The sequence below is a fragment of the Amia ocellicauda genome, chromosome 1, assembly GCF_036373705.1.
Source record: "Amia ocellicauda isolate fAmiCal2 chromosome 1, fAmiCal2.hap1, whole genome shotgun sequence".
In the NCBI taxonomy this organism is placed as follows: Eukaryota; Metazoa; Chordata; class Actinopteri; order Amiiformes; family Amiidae; genus Amia; species Amia ocellicauda.
Window position 1 is genome coordinate 26404741 of NC_089850.1, and position 23180 is coordinate 26427920.

At 36.6% G+C, this 23180-nt stretch overlaps 1 long non-coding RNA gene across 1 annotated transcript; it reads left to right on the top strand.

Moving 5' to 3' along the window:
* Positions 1-11877: 11877 nt before the first annotated feature.
* On the top strand, positions 11878-19620 carry LOC136759969 (uncharacterized). The gene is made up of 4 exons (XR_010820135.1): positions 11878-11937; positions 15068-15137; positions 17711-17794; positions 18991-19620. It is a non-coding gene; the product is annotated as an uncharacterized LOC136759969 (long non-coding RNA).
* The last annotated feature ends 3560 nt before the right edge of the window (positions 19621-23180 follow it).

Genomic DNA, 23180 nt, shown 5'->3' on the forward strand with positions numbered 1-23180 from the left:
CATCGAGTCTGTCTGGGATTACATGGAGAGAGAGAAACAACTGAGGCTGCCTAAATCCACACAAGAACTGTGGTCAGTTCTCCAAGATGTTTGGGCCAACCTGCCTGCCGAGTTCCTTCAAAAACTGTGTGTAAGTGTACCTAGAAGAATTGATGCTGTTTTGAAGGCAAAGGGTGGTCACACCAAATATTGATTTGATGTAGAGTTTTCTTCTGTTCACTCACTTTGCTTTTTGTTAATTGATAAATATAATCTCTTAACATGTCTATTTTGGAAAGCATTCTTACGTTATAGCACTTTTTCACACCTGCCTAAAACTTTTGCACAGTACTGCATATCAAATATTTATTAAAAAGGCTTATTTATACATAACAAGGCTCACTTTTGACAAGTTATAAATTATGTCTTCCTGTTACCAAAACTGCATGGATAAACCATGTGACCAGTGTAAGTGCTTGATTTTGTACTTTGTGTCAACAGGTAAGTGAAATAAGCCCTGGATTGAATTAAAGTTAGTGCAGAGATTATTAATTTCCTTTACTAGTGTGTTGACTGATGTAAAATAAATTCACTTCTATCACTTGTGACCTTACAAGACAGTATTCAGCAATTAGTTAGGTTACTTTACAGGACAAAAAACAGATATCAAAGGAAATGCTGGAACATGCCAATTCCTTTTGCTTTCATAATACAGAGCTCTATTAACTGCAAAATCTCTTGCCCAGTTCAGTGAAACACGAAGGTTGAATATAGGGAGAGGTAGCATTTATATTGCTGTTAAACATGGCTTAAACTCAATATCAGGAAATCCACAGGTGTTTTTCCCATTATTCACCTTACACACAATACATACAATTAAAAATATATATTATTTTGACTGGATTTTTAAATCATATTTATTTGGGGGGGTTAGGAAAAGGATGACAGAAGATGTTTTTGATCAAACCTTCTTGGAATTAATTTGCAAATATCAAGTGTGGATTTCTGTTACATTGATTATTTTGCTCCCCTTCTTTATTCTGGTGTGAATGATATTATTATGTAAGTAATTTCCCTGACATTTTGAGGATAACCACAGATTTTTATTTTTTACAAGAACAAATGATAACTGTAGTAGAAGATGAAACAGCACACAGAAAAAATGCCTACAGAAAGATTGCGGTTTTTGTCCTTTTCCAAGGGATATTATTAATGATACTAAAAACAAATATAAAACTTACGATCACAGTTCTATAAAAATATTTTCCACACTGTTGTTCACAATTAAAAATGCATTTAATTTTCATAAACATCTCTGTTAACTGAGTCTAAATATAATACATTTTGAGACAACTGCCCCCACAGCAGACAGGATGTATTACAGAAATAACAATCCATTTTCAGATTTTGTTCACATAATGTTTTTAGCCAAACTTATTGTGTATTTAATGCTATTAACAAAGCCTGACAAAAAGCCACCATCAAGTACTGGAAATATAATTTGCAATAGTGAATAGGTCAAAGTATGTCTCTGTGTTTTCATGTGAGGGGTATCTGACATTTTGTGCAGTTTGTTGGTAAGCATCACAAAGTGAAGCGGATGGGTTCTTAAATATATTAAATATATTTCAGCTCCCTACACAACAAATTAATTTAATGTACACCATGCCAGTTTGAATGAAGATTAATCCAAAGGCAAAGAGTTGACATTGGAATTAAATCCCTTAACCAACATAACAAAATAAACTGCAGGTACTGCAGTTTATTTAAGGATCTCAGATATCTCAGATATTATTTTAAGGAGGTGCTATGTGAATGTAATACCATTAAGCTTAAATGTATATTTCGTTAGGAAAAATATTTAATACAGAGACATAAAAGGAGACCAAAAAGGCATGTTTTTTTGGAATGGTACTATTTCAGGAAACCCCTACAGGAAACCCGACTACCGACTGGAGTCAGATCAAGTCGATCTAGGTAGCAGACGTGGTGAATTTTGAATTTTGTATTATGACAAGCTGTAGATGTTTGACAATGGTGGATATGAAAGAAACTGTCAACACTGTGTGAGAGGCACCTGTTTCCATTTGAACACTGTTAAGGCATCTGTGCAACAAGGGATTGTCACTATTTACCGTTTCTACCACAAAACATACCAAAATAACAGAATTTGTATAGGATAAGAAAGCATGCTTCATGCTTGCAGTTTTCAGTCTTCTGTTTTCATTAAATGAAAAGACATCCTTGTCCTGAATCAATTTCTATCAGATATTATGATTAATTGAAACCTTAACCTGGGATTCCACTGCGAATAGGGTGTCTGATGATAGTGGCCAGTTTCACTTGATCAGAAACACTGCTATATTCCAGCTGTAGATCTCTGTGAGTTCGTCCGGTTCAGGGAAACTAAGTTTGACAACACCAAGTCCGACTTCTATGTGTTGTGATAAAGATTTATATTGATGAGCTGTTGCTAATTCTGTATGGCTAAATCTGCTTTGAATCAAGAGCACCACTCTTCTCAACACAGAAGAGTACAGAACAGAACAAGGCCTGATATTAGCTGCATATATAATTTTAAATTCCCGTCTGTTTTTTATAGGGTTTGATTCAAGACATGGGTTTCTTTCATGCTTTGTATAGTATAGTATAGTACTGGATTGTATCATTAAAATAGTATTGAGATAATATAACTCATAAAAACATTTGAGATTGATTACCAACATAAATATTGGAATGTTTGAAATTATACATAGGCAGATACTCAAACGTGTGGCATGTTGAGGTAACATTTAAACCAATTTGTGCTTAAAAATAATAATAATATATTTTCAGTAAATATGCATACTTTTGCAAGGTTCCCTCAAAGAGGGGCATTAAAATGTTGATTTATCCACAACTTCCAGAACTGGTATGATGATATGCCAAAGTCACTTTCAAGTGGTTTGACTGCTCTTATTTGATTCACGCGGGTAAATTAAATCCTTTTGTATCAGAAATATCTTAATATTTGCTTTATTATAAAAGTATCTCTTCATATTTTAGCAAATTAAAATTGATTAGTTCCTGCAGTGTTATGATAGCCACAACTTCCTTGCAACTATTTTGAAACATCACTGATTTGCAAATGTATGCAACTCTCTCAGTCCAAGCAGGATTGAAAAAAAGAATGAAAAATAAATGAACACATGTTTTTTTGTGTTTTAAAGGGATAAAATGAACCTTAACAATGTATTAAAGTAGCACAGGGACTGTATATTTTCTACTTTCAGATTTTCTATGGAAAAATTTGGAATTTAAGCTTCATATAGTTGGCAATTTCTATGGGTTAAAAGTTATATTGGGACATTGGGATATAGTGCAGTTTAAGCACCTCTCTCGTAACACAACAACTTTAAACATCTGTATGCATCTTTAGGAAGGCTTCCAAAACTTTCCTTTTTCACATGAAGAGAGTTTGATGTAGTTGCTATTCGACTCTGTGTATAGTTAACCACACTCCCACTAGACACTACCCCGGGTTCTTGGCTCAGCTAAGATTCCCAATAGACTCTTGTATCGGCAAAGCAGCACATTTTCCATTATCTTTTCCAAAACAGGAAGTATCTGATTAGGTGTAATTAGATAGCCTCAAAGCCTTCTGTCAGCAATCTCCTCCTATCTTAACTTTCTGGGGAAACTGTTATTAATTGGTGGTGATGACAAAATACCAACAGACTGTATTTTTTCCATGACATCTGTCTATGTGGAAATCAGGCCTAGGGTTAACAGTGCCATTATGAAGACTTTGAAAGAGAAAATATTGGATTGTAGTGACAGAGGAAGCTCTGGGTGAAAAAGAAAAAAAACAATGTCTTAGTATGAAATGCAGCTTACTGAACTTTGATTACAATATCTTGGAACTTGGATCCTGGAATTAACTTTCAAATGCAATATGTTAAATACCACACAGAGCCATCACCTCTATATTGTATGTGTACTACATTCAGCATTGTGCAAGCGGAGTATGATTGGTAAAATCTTCCCATAACTCAGTAGAGAAATGCTGTCTACTACTGTGGAGATGCAGTTTTAGATGTATAGCAATTCCAAAATTAGCAATAATTAATAAATAGCCAGTGAAAACAATTCAAATTAAGGCATATTCCATACATAAGTGATTATTAAACTATAAGAAAGTAACGACTATTAAAACAAACTATCAAATGTCACATATATTTGTGAATCAATATGTTGTGTGACACAGTTGTGGGGTGTAGTGAATGGCAGGTGTATACAACCAATGCATCCCCCTGCTGGAACTCTCTTCCCCAGAGCAGACACCCAAGCAATCAATCAATCAACCAATCAATACTAGTAATATATACCTTATTTGTAAATTAAGTCCATCCTGCGATCCTTTTTGGTAAATTCTCCAATGAGAAGCAGCTCCAAGAGAAAGAGGCATTTGGGATCTTCTTCACAATGAGTCCAGGTGCTCTTGACATGTAATTCCTCTCTAGGGCGGCTGGGGAAACGACTCTTATCAATATCATCCACAGCCTTGGTGCGTTTTTTAGAAGAAAAAAAAGTATGATTTTTAAATTCATCCTACAGCCCAATATACAATCAAAAGCCTCTGACTTCAATGTGCGTCAAGGAAGATACAGAAAATGTAGAGATGTTGGCATTCCAAACAGATACAAACACATTTGGAGACATAAAAGCGATATATTCAAATATTTCATTCAGCTGATAATACGTTTTCTAATGTCTTAAACAGTATAGCAGTATTCATATATATATATATATATATATATATATATATTAAATCCAATATGTCTTGTTGCCATGTCTTCTCTGGAAAATGTAAAAACTATACCTATAATTAATATAATAATGATAGTGAATAAGAATATAATGACTTAATCATATAATGAATTAAATATTTTTTGAAGATTTGGTTCATAATATGTTCAGAACACTAAATGAATACTAGCATAGTATCTAATATCAGGGATCAAATATTAATATGACTGCATTATATGGACTCATCCTGTCCAGAAAGTGAAAATGTGAATTATTTGAATATTTTCTCCAACATGTTATCATTACCAATAGGAAGATTAACCACAGATGCAACTTTCACTGTTCGATACATGAAAATCAACCAACTCATCAGTCATAAATAAAGGTACTTATTATTATCCTTTATAGATTTTAAAGAAATGCATTAGCTATAGATTTGCATTTATGTATGCTGTATATACTGCACTCAGATTAGTTAAGGAATGTTTTAATCATTTCATCAGTGAATATTTTATGCTTCATGAATCTACTGGTCACATTCCTGAAATATTGGCTTTGACAGGTTTCACCCACACATGTAAACTGTGCTCTTTATTACCTCTTTTCACCTCTAATTCTGAAAACTATAGTCATGGAGGGACAGCAGTCTAATGGAGATGCTCTGAATTCACAGACTGGCGGAGGGTTTGGTTTGGAGGGTGGTATGGCATGCTTTTGGGAAGCAATTCAATTTTGCCTGATCTCAGCACCTCTATCGCACCAATGTAAAATGGCTTGGATGTGATGTCTATACCCTCATGTTGCTTTTCGTGCTACAATGCCTGCCATGTGCCAGGGCAAGCAACACTGTTCTTATATTATTGCCTGTCTAATTTGTTAAATGTTAACAAATGATACAATGGCAATGGTCCAGTACATCACAAGAAGAATACACCACATATGGACAAAATAATTAATACAATGGATCCCCAAATATGAAAAAAAATACCTAGAAGACTACATACAAGACGGGAAGATTAAATTAGATTTGCCTGTGTGAACTGGAAAAGAGACATTGTACATCAAAAGAAGAGGAAATATCCCGGAGGCCTTCACCCAGCAGTGGATCAATAAAGGCTGCTGCTGTTGCTGATTTTATATATATATATATATATATATATATATATGATATATAAAATATGATAAATATAATGTAATATCTATATATATTAAGGATACATTGTGAAAATGTGGGTTTAAAACAAATCCACTCAAAAATAAGGCTGAAGCACTGAAATTCTTTTAATAAATATTTATGTTCAACATAACTTGCAGCTTCTTGAAGTATGCACTTCCAAGCCAAACTAGTCTATAGTGCAAACAGCACAGTTATTGCTTCAGAGTGGGGACAGATATAGTCCTTACTGATAGCACAGCATTGCTTCTCCTTGCTTATTTTTCTGTTTCATGTCAGAGTATCCTGGTACATATATATATATATATATATATATATATATATATATATATATACACACACACACGCACACACACATATATATATATATATATATCAACATTTGGAAGGTTTTTTTTTGTTTGTTTTTGGTGCAGCTAGTTTGACCCTATTCTAAGCCATGAGACTAAAAGGTGTACTTGTCATGGTATTTCAAATCTGGGGTCAGACCACCTACTCGGCAGCTGAAATACTCCCAAAATCAACCTCACATTTAGATCACTTTATACAGTCAAAGTAATGTACCTCGACATTTTCTTCTAAGTTAGCTGGAGTAACCACTGTGACTTTCAAACTAGGTATTCTTAACATACATTATGCATGAACCTTGTGATGTACTGCACCCTGAGGCTGAAACCATTGCACTGCATTGCCATCTATTAAGGACAACAACACATTTCAGTAAATGAATGTACAGAAGCAGGATTGTTTTAGGAGATACCAGACAGTAGTGGAAAAAGAGTGTAATGGCTGGATATAATATAATGATTTTCATTATCCATGTCAAAAAAGTAGTTAATAGAGAGTGTTCCATGAAGAAATATCAGTATATAGTAGTGTAATGGTATTGTACAATGCTAGAGAATAAAAGGGTACCAGTACAGCAAACATCAGTGCCATGCACAACAGAAAAGCACCAGACTACAGAGTATATTATTTTAAGTATATTATTTTAGAACTTCTCTTTCTGTTTCTATTGAATTAATCTCACATCCATACAGTATAGCACTGAACTGGCAAAATAGTAAAATGTTTGCTTCGCTCCTGAATGTATTTTGCTTAGAATACTTCCTATGGAAGCTTTCACACTGGCTATGTCATGTATAACCAACTATGTAAAAAATAAAGTTTTTGTTTGTGTTGGGCGTGATTCTTTATTTTATTTTTAACCAATCACATTCCAACTTGTAGTTGCATAGCCATGACAATAATCATCAAGAACCTAGCTGCTGAACCTGATGAATTTCTATTTGAAGAGGTGTCAATGTATCACTAACATTATGACAAAACCAATAAAAAGGTCACATAAAAACAAGAAAATATATTGAGTGAAATCATTACCAACATAATTATCCTAACTTCATTTGTTCTCTCAATGTGTAGCATATTTTTATGCAGAGCATTTTCAGACCGTGATCCTCAACATCCTTCATTACTTGTAGCTTCCCCGAGTAGCAGGGAATAAAAATAATAATAATTTATAAGAATTATTTGTAATGTGTAAATTATATAATTATTTTGGATAGTCTGGATTTTGTGAAACCTATTTCAACGTTGCTGTTTCTTGCATTCTGCTGATTTTAAACACATTTGTCGTGACATCAAACAAATCTTGAGGTGGAGGTTTTGATATGATGCCCCCCAGTGTGACGGGACCGTAATTCTGTGTATGAAATGACATTTATATTCAGGATAAGAGTTTGGAGTGTTTGGAAATGCTTCTATGTGATTTGCTGGTTTCTCAAATGTGATTTATAATATAATTTAATCTGAGGGGTGTCTCTTATTGTACAGTATAAGAGGTCTCATCCCATGCAGTTTTGGCAAGATGGCCATGGAGTAAAGTGGAGTTAACAAAGTCAAAGTTAACAGGATTCGCCAGTTTGCTGTTATAATTTGCTTTTTAAATTCTGTGAAGTGAAGTATAGCTGAGCAGTCCTGACTGCACAAACTGACATTTATTATACATTAAGAGACACCTTTCATACGACGTGTTAATTTATGTAACACGTAAGGATTAGACACACAAAAATCTTTAAACTGAAAACACATGTATTTTTGTTAAATATAACAATCCCTTTCTCCCCATCTGAAAATGTTTTGGTCCAGGAATCATTGTAAATGACCTTCAGTAGCAATCTGTCATGTGTTTTCATGATAGGTAAATGTACCAAAACCATTAAAAACAAAGCACTAGCATTTAAGTGTCCTGAAACATTGTTGATAACTGGAGAATTATTAAATACTGATAATTCTCCACACGGGATGACATTTATACACAAGATAAGAGGTATAGGAATGTTTGGAAATGCTGCTCTGAGATTGGCTGGTTTCTATGTGGTTTATAATATATAAATTAGAGCAAGTCAAAATATGTCTTGTGTTCCTGCAAAACTGTCTGTATTTATTGCTCAATTATTTAAAAAGCATTAATGGAAAACATTTTTTTAAAATATTTTATAAATGACCTGCAGTCATGTGGCTGCTGACTTTAAAGATAACATGAAATATATTTTGAAACCAAACAGAAACATTTTCCTTTAATCCATATTGGCTCCAGCATGCTATGCTTAAAATAAGTAAAGTATATAAAACATCACTAAAATAAAGTGGTCATTTATGCATTTGTATGTAAAATCTTAACCACCAGAAATGCGGAATTTACTTTAGAACCATATTAGAACAATTCCAAAGGCCATAAATAATATAATTTAAAACAAAATCAAAACAAGTCACATTTTAACAAGTCACATTTTAAAATACATTACTTTTTACACAAAATAATCTTAATTTAATTAAAAACCTAACACAAATCACACACACATGTATGTCACAGGTTTAGATTTTAATTTATCAATCTACCATAGTTCATGCATATAATGACTTTCATGATATAAGAATTCCTTTAGTCTGAAAGTGGTTCTGTGTGCAGGCCATACTCATTGCTGTGTTCAACCACATGGCAATGTTTTCAGGCACAGGCATGCATTTTACACATTTACTAAGTTACTAAGCATTATTCTGTATAGGTCAGTTTTTTTATTGGTTCTCTTAAACAAAACCATATTCAAATGTTATCAAAATTGTCCATGAGTTATCTGAGATGGCATTGTGATCTCAAAGAACTTTCCAGAATGTCTGTGATTTCCAGTAAATAGACCCACCAGAGATTATATGATTGATGTTAGTCTGGCCTGGCTCAGAACAGGATAACCTGCTGGATGATGAGAGTGATAAACATGAACACAGACTAGTCTATTTACAGATTTACACCCCTAGGCTGCTGGCATTTATTGTAAAATACCACTTGAAAACATAACAAAGCATTAACCACATTTATATTTCTGTCATTAGATGAACTTATTGTATAAATTCCAACATTTACAGCCCTGCAACCGCAATGAACATTTCAGAATAACAATAAACCAAGAAAATATTTTCATGTGTTGCTTCTGCTGCACTAACCCAGGCTGTAATAAACAATGTATAAAAGACCTTTGGCATAGGATCCAGTTGAAACTAGAAAAAAAAGGGATAAGAACTTCGAAATAAAGATTAAAAAGTACAGGTCTGTAGAGTATGAGCAACATGTTTGAATGTGAAATGCTGTAATTCTTTAATAACTGGTATTTGAGTGCAAAACCAACATGTGAAAAGATCTGGTATGGACTGAGGGCTGAATTCACATCACAAGGTTTCCTTTAAATGATAAAGTGTTCACTGATACATGGTCAGAATAGCACTTGAATATTCACATAGTGGTTTCTGCAATGATATGGCATGGGAAACATGTCAGATTGCCTGAGAGGGTATACAATTACTGCTATAGGATATTTATTCAGAGACAGTACCTGTGCAACATGAGGAAGTGGGAGACTCATGGGAATGCTCCAGAGCTGAAGGACCCAATGGTATACAGTTAGGTCCATAAATATTTGGACAGTGACAGAATTGTCATCATTTTGGCTCTGTACGCCACCACAATGGACTTGAAAGGAAACATTATGAGTTTCAATACTTGGTTGCAAATCCTGAAATCTGGAACCCATAGACATCACCAGATGCTGGGTTTCTTCCCTGGTGATGCTCTGCCAGGCCTGTACTGCAGCTGTCTTTAGTTCCTGCTTGTTCTTGCGTTTTGCCTTCAGTTTTGCCTTAGAAATCAAAACAAACCGATCAGAGAGATAGCAAAAACATTAGGTGTGGCCAAATCAACTATCTGGTACATTTTTAAAAAGAAAGAACGCACTGGTGAGCTCAGGAACACCAAAAGGCCCGGAAGACCATGGAAAACAACTGTGGTGGATGACAGAAGAATTCTTTCCCTGGTGTAGAAAAACCCCTTCACAACAGTTGGCCAGATCAATAACACCCTCCAGGAGGTAGGCATATCTGTGTCAAAGTCAACAATCAAGAGAAGACTTCACCAGAGTAAATACAGAGGGTTTAGCACAAGATGTAAACCATTGGTAAGCCCCCAAAACAGGAAGACCAGATTATAGTTTGCAAGAAAACATCTAAAAAACCCTGTACAGTTCTGGAACAAAGATCAACTTGTACCAGAATGATGGGAAGAGAAGAGTATGGAGAAGGGAAGGAACTGCTCATGATCCGAAGCGTACCATCTCATCTGTGAAGCATGTTATGGCATGGGCATGTATGGCTGCCAAGGGAACCGGTTCCCCTGTATTTATTGATGACATGACTGCTGACAAAAGCAGCAAGATGAATTATGAAGTGTTTAGGGCTATATTATCTGCTCAGATTCAGCCAAATGCTTCAAATGCTTCATAATGCAGATGGACAATGACCCAAAGCATACTGTGAAAGCAACCCAAGACTTTTTTAAGATGAAGAAGTGGAACGTTCTACAATGGCCAAGTCAATCACCTGACCTGAATCCAATTGAGCAGCATTTCACTTGCTGAAGGCAAAACTGAAGGCAAAACGCCCCAAGAACAAGCAGGAACTAAAGACAGCTGCAGTGCAGGCCTGGCAGAGCATCACCAGGGAAGAAACCCAGCATCTGGTGATGTCTATGGGTTCCAGACTTCAGGCTGTCATTGACTGCAAAGGATTTGCAACCAAGTATTGAAACTCACAATTTATTAATGATTATGTTAGTTTGTTTAAATACTTTTGAGCCCCTAAATTTGAGGGGACCACATATAAAAATGGGTGTAATTCCTACACCATTCACTCAGTTTGGATGTAACTACCCTCAAATTAAAGCTGAAAGTCTACTCTTAAAGCACATCTTGGTTGTTTCCTTTCAAATCCATTGTGGTGGGGTACAGAGCCAAAATGATGACAATTGTGTCACTATCCAAATATGTATGGACCTAACTATATATGTGCGTAGCTAAACGTCCCGGAGAGAGTTTTTTTGGCCACCTGTGGTCTCAACTCAAGTAAACTGATAACGTTCCCCATGGCTGATGGCTGGTCACTAGGGCACTGCATACACCACAGCCATTAACATGCCATATCCCAACACAAACCAGAAGAAGTAACCTAAATGACCGCCAAGTCTCAGTGCTACCCAGCACTGTCAAGCATCATTAGACTAGTCCAGGGGTCACATATAAGGTCATGTAAAATGTTCTCAGATATGTAAAGGATCAGACTTGACCTTTAAATTGTCAGTTCTAGGTTGTGGAATTGTGAAGGACAATAAGCAAACGCATCCCCACCAATATTCAAATATGTTCAAAATGTCCCCCCCAATATATTGATATAAAAAAATATAAATACAATAAAAATGTGCTATGCTACGACAGGCAACCACGCACCGCCGTCCGAAATAATCATTAGCTAATGTAATCATAATCATAACTAAACTTAACAAATTGCCGTTATTATGACTGCCGGTTCTAGTATGACGGTGTACTGCAGTTCTGCGTGTGGTTTGTCCAAGTGGTGTTGCCGTACCCAGCAGGAGCTGTGGCTCGACTGCTGTGAGTATAGAGGAGCCGTCAATGTCAGACACTGTACTGTCTCTGTTTCATTACTTTCAAATGTATTCAAAAGTGCAAAACTATGCAAAACTAGGCTGCGTCCCACAAGCAGAGTGTGCAGGTGCAGGTGAAGCGCTCAATGGGACTCACTCGGCACCTCAGCGTCCGCATTCAGCGCCTTTAGGCTACTGCTTCACTCATTAATTAAGTGAAAGGTGCCGAAAAGTGTTTTGGCTGAACATTTGTATCATATATTTAAATCATGATTATATAATAATTTTATATTAGTATGTATATCATTTCCTTGATACATAATTGAACAATATCTACGGCTATAGCTAGCATTACATCGCGCTGTTGTGCTCACTCCGCCGGACGCTGAAGGACAGGCGGCTGGTCGGGCTCCTTCACTCGCTATGGACACCGCGCTGCCGCCCGCAAGGGAGCGACGAGGGAGCGGGAGTGCAGTATGACACGTCAACGTCAATACATCATTTTGCGCTGGAACTGTAATTGTGGAAATAAGTCATATTTTGCTAAAAAGTGCCAGTAATTGCATGCAGTGGAAACGAACGTTTTTGGTGAAAACGGGCCGATTTGCGAGTGCTAATCAATCAACCATCATTAACGTTAGCTCTCATAGCTAGTTACCTGGACAGTTAATGAGCCACACATTCACCAGAGACCCACAATGGTGCTCACCGGCATATGCAACTAACTCAGTGTCTTTATTACGTTATATTCGTCAGAAAGACCAGTGAAGACTGAGTCAAGTGTGATCATTTATGTTGCGCTGCGTGTGTAATTGATGTAGACAGCAGTAGCTTTCATTTATTGCATAGGATATGTTATACTGTATAGCTGTGCTTGCTTATAGCATTATTAGTGTTTGTTTGAGTAAAGTGCAACAGTTTTATTACAGTCAGCTTTCATTCACAGTGAGTGTCATCGTGAGCAAGAGGAAGGTGGCAGTGACATTTGTCAGTTTTTGGGCAGCCTCAGAAAAGAAGAAAAGTAAGTTGAGAGCAGTGAGAAAATTAGTCCCAGTCTGATGATAGAAGTATACAGTAGTACAAGAGATGAGGCAATACAAATCATTGCCATTCAGATCAGAAATGGTTAGTAATCCATTCCTGAACATCATGGCAAGAAACACCACTTGTTTACTGATTATATTTCTTTCATGTTCACTCTGGTGCGTTCAGAGTAAAGAGAGAGAGGGAGGGAGAGAGAGAGCATGAGGATGCTGACAGGGCAGGGAGAGCAGGTGACATGGAGGTGAGTGAGAAAAGGAGCAAATATTGATGACTGATCCAATATCCGTGTTTGGTGTTGTTCCTATGACATCATAATGTTGCTCCAGGACCATCATTGCACTATTAGACATTATTGTAAAAAAATAAATTTAAAAGTTAATCCCATGTATTAGTGAATTTTCAAAAATTAAAAAAAAAAAAAAAAAACAGGAGGGGGGGACCCCCAGACCCCCCAGCAGATTTGGTCCAATGTTGACTTCATGGCTACAGCCTTGACGTATGTTCAGAACTTAAATTGGACCTGGAGGAAACTGCAAGTTCCATTTGACTGAACTGAGATGAGACCAGGGTAGTGTATGCTTTGGACTGCCACTGCATTGATTTAATATGAACACAGTTTTTTTAGAACTGCTGTTGACAATTATATGGTGTCTTGTTTTAATACTTGGAACAATATTTTTGATGAAATTGAGTCCAAATGTGTACAGAAATAAAGGAGCTATTAAACGTTGGTATTGTAAGCTTCACTGGGTTTGTGAAGTAGCAAGGCCACAGAATGTTCTTCAGTGCATGACAGCCCTTTATTAAAAGTGTGCAGCTACATGTGATCAGTTCATGGCCATTTACAGGGAAGTAGATCAACACTAGGGTTGCCAGCTGATTGTCTCCTAGTAAAAGGCATGAGGTTAAGTTGGGTAGAAGGAGGCAGATCACACACAAGATGGAGTGCAGAAAAGGTGAGGATTTATTGTGGTCATGGATTGAGGTGAAGGAGGAACAACAAGTATAATAATAAGGATATTGAGTATTGACTGAAAAATCTGTCATGTTGTTACTTTAAGTGTGATAGAGGTGTATAAAATATGGTGTCTGAGTAACATACATGGTTACATTTCCATTGTTTGCTGTGTGATAATGGTCCCCAAGTTTTTCAGGAACACAAGTCTAGCGTATCTCGAAGGAATGCTGTATTAAAAAAGAGGTCCTTTCACTTCTGGTTTATAATATTTCAGTAATGTGTTGTATGTTACATTACCACTTGATGGAGTTTTGCTTTTGTCTAATTTATTTCTATGCCTTTGTTTCCCTTCATTCTTTAATGCATTGTTTCCTCTGGGACCTTGAGTTTTTACAGTTGAGAAGCCTGGGAACATAGTGCTGTAGAATTATTTTAGTATTTTGGGAAGTTCACGCTAAATGTCTCTAACTTGTTGCAAAGTATATATTTAATAAAAAACAGAAAGTTTATAATTGCATGATTGTTCCATAAATATTTAATTGACACAGAGGAAAGAGTGACTCACCAAGAGACTATCATCCTGAGGATTTTGATATGCCCAAAGCAGAATATGGAATAGAGAGGTGGTTATATCCTAAACCAGGATCTACTATAGCTGATCATTTGTTAGATTGCTAAATCAGTGTGTAATATATAAATGAAAAATAGGACATTAATAGCTTGCTCAATAGCTTATTGTCCTGAATGTATCATTAAAAGAACATTTATATTATAACATTCATGTTATAATTTTTTTCTATTTTATTTCAAAGAAGTGGTCTACACTGAATTCAACAGATGAAGAACTGTAATTTAAATTGATCTGTTTATTATAGCTTAGGGCTAAATTAAAGGAATGTGTAGCACCATGTGAGATTTTGTTTGGCAGGAATTAGGGCAGAGAGAAGTTGCTGGAAACTTGTAAACATCACAACAACAAAACAAATTGTTCTCACTTCTTGCTGGAACCCTTGGAAGATACTAGACAGAATTACATGTGACATCACATCAATTCAATAAATAAACTCATACTTGTATGTATACGTTATTCTCAACTTTTCTGAGGTATTTCTGATTTTCTTTTTTTTTAATACAGAATTTTGGCTGAGCTATAGCGTGGTATAAGCTTCCTGAGAGAGGCAGCAAGAGTGACAGGCCAACAGAAGGTAAGGGTCACTGAGCCAAATTGTAGTCAAATATGTTTTTTAAGCATGAGATACACAGCAGTGAGTTATGTGGCAGGAGATAGTTCCATTGACCAGAGGGTCACTAAAATCAACCAGTTCAACTGATGGACAGACTGTTATGGACACACACAGAAACACCTGTATGCAATATAATCAAACTATGTACGTTTGGGCATTTTCTTGAACAAAGTGTAAAAGCTTGAATTAAGAAAGAATGCGAATACTGAGCTTGGTCTCTCTGGCACTTCTCTTGCCTCTCCAATTACACCTACTGGTTAACAATGAGTGACTCAACTTCTCCCCCTCACAATCTCTACCCCGAGGATCTGTCCTGCCCCCCCCCGACCCCTCGCTCCACACTTGCGGACTAGACCACCTCATTGTATACTAGGGTTTCTTATACTATTTCTAAGCAGGTGATGTTCAGATAATCATATATTTTTTTGCTTTTAAATAATTATAACATTAACATTCATTTTGTTTCTATTCCCACAAACTCTAACCCATATCTGCTGATGCAAAATATTCAAATGACAAGACAACTTTATCATTGTTCTGCACATTCCAACATTCAGCTTTTTAGGGCATACTACACATGATTTCAATTATTTTTTCTGAATTTTTTTTTTGGACATTTTACAAAATGTGAGCATTTATTATCTGTTCTTCAGATTTCTTATGCTGATAACCTAGAAATTGGAGATTAAGTCAGTGAACATTGTGAAATCATTAAATGAGTTAGCAGATCTGCTGTTCCAAATCAACAAGTTGTACTCGTGTTTCATAGAAAATAGGTGACCTGATAACATATTGTAAAGATAAGGCTTTTTGTTGCCATATCGTTGTTAGACTTCACCACTAACAGCAGGAATGGTGGAGAGGACGCAGGGTAAACCACAACAGGAACTTTATTGAGAACGCAAGATACTTCAGGCTGGAGAGACTGTCTGTCTCACTACCCTCTCACGCACTCGCACACTCCTAACTTCTACTCTCCACACAATTAACTTCTCCCCGACTCCTGAACTGAACTACGCGGGAACCGGGCACCCCAATTTATATCCTCTGGCCCCGTGACTGGCTCCCCCAATCACGGCGCCTCCCATGTTCCCGCGCAGGGCTAACCTGTAACCCCGGAACTACACCTGCTAAACTAACTAACACGCGCCACACACGTGCACATCCCACGTGACCCACCAAGCATGCACTCCATAAACCGCCCCACACCCAACACACAGACAGTACCCACACAAACACACACACATATACATGCCCCCCCCCCCCAGTCCCAGATCGCTACAATATATTGTACACAACATACAGTTTATACAAAGAGATTAGTATGTGAAACAGCACAGCACATGTTGTTCATGAAAATGAGAGTAAAGTTATGTCAGTAGTAAAAAAAACAATAAGATTTTTGAAAAATTTCAGTCAGGAATTTCGACAACATCATAGTACAGTGAGTGTGGACACTGGAGATTGCTTTTTATTCTGGTGTTGCTTGATGTAAGTGCAGCATTTGATACAATAGATCGTTCCATCCTAATTGATAGACTTAGACACTGGGTAGGGATCTCTGGGACAGCACAGAATTGGTTCCCATCTTATCTGTCGAATAAAACATTTTCAGTTTCTATTGGCAATCATGTATCGTCCACAGCCGTACTTGTGTGTGGCGTGCCTCAAGGCTCAATACTGGGGCCTATGTTGTTCTCCCTATACATGATACCATTGGGTCATATCATTTGTCAGCATAATATTAATTTTCATTGTTATGCGGACAATACTCAGATTTACCTCTCAGTCAGATCTAATGACTTTTGCAAAGTTGCTATTTTACATGACTGTATGACAGATATCAAAAACTCAATGTCCTATAATTTTCTTCAGCTGAACTCAGACAAAACAGAAATTCTTATTAACGGCCCTGAGAAGAAAACCAGTCAACTTCAAGTGAATCTTGTGTTGCTTTCCTGCATTGCTGACATGACAAGTCCCTATAAGACTACAAGACCACTCAGATCCTCTGATTAGGGATATTTAGCCATTCCTAAGACTAGGTTGAAAGGGAGATCGTGCTTTTACCATAAAGACCCCTAGACTTTGGAACAGCCTACCTATTAACATAAGTTGTTCCAGGTTTTTAAATCGCATCTCAAAACTTATTTTTTACACTTGCATTTCAAAATCTTTGAAACAGTTATTCAGATTTTTTAAGATAGTTTTATTGTAAGTTTTTATTGTTTTTATTTATATATTTTTTATCTATTGCATTTGTTCTCCTCCACTGTTTTCATTAGCTATATTGTTTTACATTTTTAATGTACTTTCCAGATTACATCTGGTTCTTTTTTTCTTTTTTTCTTTCCTTTAATATCCTTGTTTTATCTATTGTTGTTTTTTTATTGATTGTGCAGCACTTTGTGTTTTGTGCTTGATAAGTGCTATGTAAATAAAGTTATTATTATTATTATTATTATTATTATTATTATTATTATTATTGTAGTTTTCCTTCATAATGAAAATCTATTATTGCTTTCTCCCTGCAGTTCAGGATTACTCTGGTAGATTTGTCCAAGCATTGAAAGCATTATAATTCCAGGCACATCCCAATAACTTTTACTAGAATTCTGGTGAGTAGTATTCCTGCTCTGAATTTTGGTTTCAATCAATATATGTCTCTTGTTTCATTTAGATTTGTAAGCACACATTAAACAACACAAGAGAGCATCACTGACAGAATGTTGAGGACATTTTTCACTAACAGGCTACTTTACAATTTGACCTCTTCCCTTTATTTTATTCCCACTTCCCATCAATGTATGTTAATTAAGAGAGAATGATGCTAACTTATCTTTCAACATTATTAAAGATGTTTACTAACAAAAAGGAAGTTGCCAGGAGAGTGCAAAACTGGTGTCTCCCAGCAACGGGGGAACCCCAGTCAAGACGCTCTTCCATCACTTCATTTCCTGTAGCCACCACCTCTCTCCAGAGGACCCACATGAACACTGTGCTCCATGTCTGGGACCAGACTATACTATGGCAGCTGTCCAACACTGCTATTCTTGCACAAGTTGCACTAAGTTCCAGAAGATGTCACTGATAACCATGTGCAATAGGCTACAGGGATTGCCTCTACAATCTCTAAGAGACCATTTAGGGGACTCCAACTCTCCCTTGGATATGGTGGTAGCTTCGCCCCTGGGTACATTGAGGCAGTCTGTGGCCCTGGTGCAATCCAAATGTTGGACCCACTCTCCTTCTACGTACCATGTCCCCTTGGTGCAGATGCTGACTATCACCTCCTCCTAAGAGATTGCACTGTCACCAGAGGGAGATCTCAAAGATCACCACACTCACAGGGACCATGGACATGTTCATGGTGATTATTATAGGCCATCAGGCTATATTTGCTATGGTCCTCAAATCTCTGGTTCTGTCTGAACCACCCTCCATGACTATTATTATCACTGTTATCTTTTATTTAACCAGGAGGTCCCATTGAGATTCAAAATCTATTTTTCAAGAAACATCTGGCCAAGGAAGCAACAATACTCAGACTTATACATCAAGAAACATACACACACACAACACTACATTGACACAGTTCAACAAACATTGCAAAATTAGTAATACTATTGAGAATACATAAATTATACATGTTGCAATCTTAAAATTATTTTAAACCTCTACATTTGTCATGGGAATTAAATTTCCAGACTGATTTTTTAATTCTCTTATTGATTGAAAGCATCATCTGATCATTTAAACTGTAACACCTGTCCCACTGGATTGTCAACACAATTTCTCTGGCTTATGACTCCAGGAGCCACAATCCACAATCACTTGACCAGAGGGATGGCTGCACCCTTGGACATCTGTGCTGCAGCCTGCTGGGCAATGCCACACACTTTCACTATGTCCTACAGACTAGATATCCTGAGCCGTTCTGCCTCTTTCATCAGCGCTTCATTTCTGGAATCCTTGTGGTGTACAGACCTTGGTTCATAATCAGCAACACTTGTGCCTTGCTACTCCTGTCCATGGACCTAATGACACCTGTAACAAGACACCGGTAAATAATAGCCTTAATTGACATTAAGTTAGTGAAAATCCAAATAAAATTAACAAAAGAAGCACAACTTCATTATTCTGCCTTTGTTTCTCTCTTGAACCACACAAAGTCTGCCCAGTATGTTCTGTAAAGACTTTGGCATATCTAACTACTGTTTTGTTTTTTTAAGGCTCTGCTATAGATGGCATTCATAGCAATGCTGAGAATAGGAAAACCTGCCATGGACCATGACATACTCTGAGCATGACTGAAAATAGATAATTTTCCACCATTTAGTTTCCTGAAGGGTACTGAGGATAATATGAATGTCACTTTTTGGCAAGGACATCCAGGGAGAGTGAGTTTGTTTAGATAATTGAATGTAACCAAAATTCCCACAGAATAAAATGGGGTGGTTTGTCTTTTTAAAATTCCCTTTTTTTTAATTGCTTATCTTGTTTTTCCTCTGTTGATAAATATTGAACAAGATCTAAATGATTTTACTCTAAATGCATGTCATGCTAATTCTAAATAACTACACTGATGGTGTAGACGTGATGCCAGAATAGCTTACTCTGTGTAACCGAATTCCACAGATATTTATAAATCTTTATTTGCTTTCCATAATAGTGTCTCAAGTGCATACCATTGAAAAAAAAATGTGTGTGTGTGCTGGAGGATGGAGCAGTTAATGGCTAGCAAAAATACTTTTTACCTCCAACAAAACTTGATAAAAATATTACAATCCGTAAAATTTCTAACAATTGCTGTCATCTGTAACTTAAAAGTATGTTGCATACAATCTCTAAGAATCTAAACAAAATAACTCCAAAGCAAATATAGACATCCAGTATTAGTTTCACTGTAAATTCATTTTTCTTCATTCTCTTCTTGTATTGTCTGAACATTTTCAGTTCTCTTTGCTTCTCTTTTACAGTTGCTCTTATTATTCAGTGACGTTCATGAGAAGCAAAGCTTGGCAAACACGATCCTTTTTAGGAGCTTGGTTCAGTAAAAATGTACTTCCTTCTGCCAACATACTTATTCATATTAAGAAGGCTTTTTTCAAACCTACATCTGGGCATAATGGATACCACAACTCATAATATTAGCAACTGCCAATAATGAGAGATCCCCAAATAGCAGACTATACAAGAGGCTCAACTTCTAATGAATTGTTAAGAAAAGCATTGCTACATATTATTCTGAAGTAGGCCATAGTGTATACATTAGAGAAGAGTGTTAGGAGCTAACCCAGGTGGCCCCTAAGAATTTCATAAAACATATAAACACACTATTTATCTTAAGTGCAGGTGAAATTGTGGGGTATTATGACAATAAATATGTCATGCAGTATGTGCTGTATATAGGTAATATAGTTTTAAAATATACCAGCAACCATAAACAATATTTCACTCCAGAGGAACATAAAGTAAGTCACAAATATGAGGGCAGGACTGGACAGGTAACTCGGGAGAACTAACCAATTAAATTTGCAGAACTAACCCTTAGCAAATCATAATATGACTCTTTTCATCTCACTTAAGAGAGAGTCAAACCAGTTCATATTTTAAAAACATGCTTAATCTTCATTGCCTAACATAACAGATAAGGTACTTCATGGCCCTCCCACACTTATAGCCAAGTGCACTTGCTTCATGAATCACAAGTGTGCAAAAGTTCAATTACAGCTAGAGAGTAACTTATCAGCATTCCTCATCTATCTGAAGTATCTCCAGATTTTGTTTTTCTCTCTCTATCCCTGGCAAAGAATGAGACGGTCACAAGTGAAGGAATACATAGAACACTAAATTATCAAATGTAAAAACAGGAATAATTCCAAATAAAAATGTGGAACTCTGACTTTTTAGGTCATTACTACAGTAAATCATTGAATGTGCATGCACTCCCTATTAAAATGTGTCCACTGCTTACATTGGGCTAAAATATATTATGTTAATTTGGACAGCAGAGCAGCGGAAGACTGTGATTTTCTCTGATTAATCTATATGGCTCTGGTGGTCCCTAAAATGTTCTTAGAAAAATAATCGAAAGAATTTCTCCCTGACTTCCTCGTGTCTCCTGTTAAGTTCCCTGTTAGTCAGATAAGCCAGGGGCGTATTGTGTGTTGTTACGAAGATGCTAGACAAATTAAATAGGCAGAGGAGTCTTTACTAAAGATGCTATCCACTAATTAAATAATCAAACAAAAATGGTAGGCCAAAGTTGAAATTACATTGATGATAGAAATAGTCTCTATTTAAATTAAACTTTTCCACTAGTCCAGTTATTACTGCTGTTTCTTTCAATTGCTGTCTTTACAGTTTCAAATTTCCTTCAAACAGTGCAGTTATATTGCCATCCAATCCCATTCACTTCAACACTTCTCTACACACTGATTCTCTTATATAGCTTTTTGGGTCAACTTGAGGAAACGCATGCCCCACCCATGTGCTCATGTACTTTCCATATGCCTTTTCCTAGTCAATGGAGCTAAAGTCAAACCCACTTGCTGAATATGTATGAGCTGTGGAAACTCATATGCTAGTCACCTAAACACTAATTTCTAGAACGAGCACAGTACACATACACACCATAATATTCTGGTGTTGGTCATCAGCGCTCATTGAACTCTCATGAGTATATTAACATCATACTAGGAAATCTGACTAAAACCTTTGCAGATCATTTTGGACACGCTGACAGCGGCATCGTGCTGGTTATTTCTGCACTGTGTCACAGAGCAAAAGTAGTGAACCAGTGGTTGTAGAGCAAGTCCATCAGCTGTCTACCATAGCTGGGGAACAGCCCAAATTTCAATCCCATAGAGAACCAGTGGAAGATAATTAGTGCCAGACTTTCCAAGAAGAAGCCCCAGACACTGATGAAACTGCAACCATCCATCGTCCAAATCTGTTTCCATGAACAGACAATTAATCACATTTGACAGATCACTGCTGGGCTGTAATTAAAGCCAAGGGGGCATCAACAAAGCATTTTCAATTGCTTTATATTATTTTATTTTAAACAAATAACTAAATGTTCTCCATATTTGTGTATTTTCTGAATATATTACACATCTTAAAACATTTTCAGTACATTAAACTAATGACTTACATAAAAATAGGGTTTATTTTAAGGGTTATCAATTTGTAACACAACTGAATTAAAAAGTAATGGAACAGTAATGACCTTTGAATTCTAAAGAAAAGTTTAGTATTATTGTTCTGCCATATCTACTCAATCGAATGACAATCTCCACTAGTGTCATCCTCTCAGATGGTCAACCCAAACGTCTATAATGTACATGATATAATTCTGTATAGTAATCAACCATCCCTTTCAAACATACAGTACAATCTTCTCCTAGTGCAAGCAAGCAACCCCCAATTGAAATTAGTATCAGGAAATGAATCCCGAAACTTTGATTTGTTTATGTGAGTCGTATCCTGGGAACAGCAGAAGTAAAAATGTTTTGGCCGCGACACATTGCAAATGAATCTCATCGACACTGCACAGCTCTGTAGTATATAAGTTCAGCTGCGAAAACAGGCCGACTACCACACACTCTGAATACAATACTCAAGTGCCAGAACCCTCCCACACACGGGCAGCCACGATCAGGTCCCCTGTTGTTCTGTAGCTCAACACAGCAAACCAGAAGTAGGTGTTTTTTTTTTGTTTTTTTGTTATGTTTTCGTTGCTGGATCCCTATAATGTGGCTGAGTGTATCTTAAAGATGCATGCGCATGCAGAAACATGTAGGGTAATACTAATTGCATTACCACAATGGAGGTTTTTCTCACTTGGCGTCAAGCCAGCCGATTGACGTCACATTCACATCACACAGAATATATTTGCCCTCTCAATGGCTTTCTCTCTCTCTTCCCAAGCTTGCTGCAGTTGAAGCCATAAACACACACACACACACACACACACACACACATAAAGCAGCCTGAAGT